Source organism: Echinops telfairi, unplaced genomic scaffold (assembly GCF_000313985.2).
Source record: "Echinops telfairi isolate 266 unplaced genomic scaffold, ASM31398v2 ScPeMD7_5479;HRSCAF=6326, whole genome shotgun sequence".
NCBI classification, from domain to species: domain Eukaryota; kingdom Metazoa; phylum Chordata; class Mammalia; order Afrosoricida; family Tenrecidae; genus Echinops; species Echinops telfairi.
The window spans coordinates 95,082-96,737 of record NW_022109378.1 but is presented as its reverse complement, the minus strand read 5'-3'; positions in this window follow the sequence as shown (position 1 = coordinate 96,737).

Genomic DNA, 1,656 nt, shown 5'->3' with positions numbered 1-1,656 from the left:
ATTCGCTCTCTCCCTTCATCCACATTTCTGTTGTTCATTCCTTTAGGCAGAGGTGGGGGTGGGGGCTTGTAGTTGGTCATTGTGATCGTTTCCCCTTTCGGTTCCCCTTTTCTACCCCTCCTCCCCACACCTTCCCTTTACCCTCATGGTATCACTACTCTCATTATTGGTTCTGAAGGGTTATCTGTCCTGGATTCTGTTTGTCAAGAGCTTTTGTCTGTACCAGGGTACATACTCTTGTCTAGCTAGATTTGTAAGGTAGAACTGGGATCATGATAGTGGGGGGTGGAGGGGGTGGAAGCATTAAGGAACTCAAATAATGTTGTGTGTTTCGTCGGTGCTATGCTGCATCCTGACTGACTCATCTCTTTTTTGTGACCCTTCTGTGAGGGGATGTCCAATTGTCTACCAAAAGATAGGCTTTGGGTCTCCATTCTGATCCCCCTTGATCACATCAAAAAAGCTGTTTGTTTTGAGTCTTCTGATGCCTGATACTTGATTCCATTGACACCTCGTTGTCACATGGGTTGGTGTTCTTCCATGTGAGCTTTATAGCTTCCCTGCTAGATGGATGCTTGTTTAACTTCAAGCCTTCAAAATCCAAGATGCTTTATCTTGTAATAGCATGCTGTCAGAGGTTCTGGATGGATTCAGAAAAGGACTTGAAATAAGGGCTATCATTGCTGACATCAATTGGATCTTGTCAGAAAGCAGGGAATACCAGAAATATATATAATTGTGTTTTATTAATTATGACAAGGCATTCAACTGTGTGGATCATAATAAACTATTAATAATCTTGCAAAGAATAGGAATTCCAGAATATTTCTTTGTGCTTATGAGGACCTTGTAAGTGAATCAAGAGGCAGTTATGCCAACAATAAAAGGGTATACTGCATGGTTTAAAATCAGGAAAAGTGTGCATTTTACTTGCATCTCCTCACCATACTTATTCAATCTGTCTGCCAAGCAAATCATCAGAAAGGCTGGGTTATATGAAGAAGAATGTGGCATCACTATTGAAGTAAAGCTTATTAATAACCTTCAATGTCCAGATGGCATGACCTTGCTTGCTGAGAGTGAGGAAGACTTGAAGCACTTGCTGATGAAGATTAAGAATTGCACCGATCAATATCAGTTACAATTCAATGTAGAGAAGATCATGATAAATGAAGAAAAGTTAGAAGTTGCTGTGGATTTTGTCTTGCTTGCATTCACAATCATTGCTCATGGAAGTAGCACTCAAGGTGCATCAAAAGATGCACAACATTACATAAATGAGCTGCACAAGACCTCTATAGTGTATTGAAAAAACAGAGGTTATTTTGAAGAATAAGGTGTGCCTGATCCAATCCATGGCATGTTAAATTGCCTGATATGCATGTGAAATTTGGACAGCGAATTAGAATGATTAAAGGAGAAGTAATATATTCTGATTGTGATTCTGGAGAAGAATATTGAATGTGTCATGGATTGCTAAAAGGACAAACTTATCTGAGTTGGAAGAAGTATGACCAGGGTGCTCCTTATAGGCAAGCATAATGAGAATGTGTCTTATATTATTTTGTACATGTGGTCAAGAGAGACCAATCCCTCGAGAAGCACATCATGCTTATAAATTAGAGGGGCAATGATAAAGAGGAAGGCCCTCAGTGG